Raw genomic sequence first — 697 nt, forward strand, 5'->3', positions numbered from 1 at the left:
CACAAGTATGACTGGTTTATTTAAATGATAATCCAATCATTTTTCCAGTGAAAGTGACAGTAAAGTCTATTAAGAAAGGTTTACACATTCAGGCACCATGCCTGTAATCCTAGCTACTTGGGAGGCTGAGATCAGGAGTGTCATAGTTCAAGCCAGCCCAGGCAAATAACTTGAGAGACCCCCACACCCCCAAAATACCTAGAGCAAAATGGACTGGAGGTGTGGCTCAAAGTGTAGAGCACCTGTTTTACAAGCACAAGCTGAGTTCAAACACTAGTCCTACCAAAAGAAAAAAAAGTAATACACTTCCAATAGGCTGAAAGCAGGTCATCTCTAGAGTGAGAATGAGGGTGGTCAACAACCCAGTCCTATGTCATGCACAACATTTGATTGCCATGCCCTTGAATTTCTCCCCACTCTTTTAACCACCCTGATACACTGATGTGAACAGACACTTTTCTATTGCTTTTTGCTGATTGTTATTAAGCTTGTTCATTGATATTCTGTGCAAGGACTGTTATCTGGTGTTCCTTTTGTCACAGTATTGGAAATAGACACGTTTATAGGCAGATACCTGCATTGTTTAGTACTTTTCTAACATATGGAACGCTTCACTAAATTACATGTCCTCCTTGCACAGGGGCCATGCTAATCTCTGAATCATTCCAATTTTAGCATATGTTCTGCTGAAGAGAAC

At 40.7% G+C, this 697-nt stretch overlaps 1 non-coding gene across 1 annotated transcript; it reads right to left on the minus strand.

Moving 5' to 3' along the window:
• Positions 1-595: 595 nt before the first annotated feature.
• LOC141417002 (U6 spliceosomal RNA) lies at positions 596-697 on the minus strand. The gene has a single exon (XR_012441637.1). It is a non-coding gene; the product is annotated as a U6 spliceosomal RNA (small nuclear RNA).

Source organism: Castor canadensis, chromosome 14 (assembly GCF_047511655.1).
Source record: "Castor canadensis chromosome 14, mCasCan1.hap1v2, whole genome shotgun sequence".
Taxonomy (NCBI): Eukaryota; Metazoa; Chordata; class Mammalia; order Rodentia; family Castoridae; genus Castor; species Castor canadensis.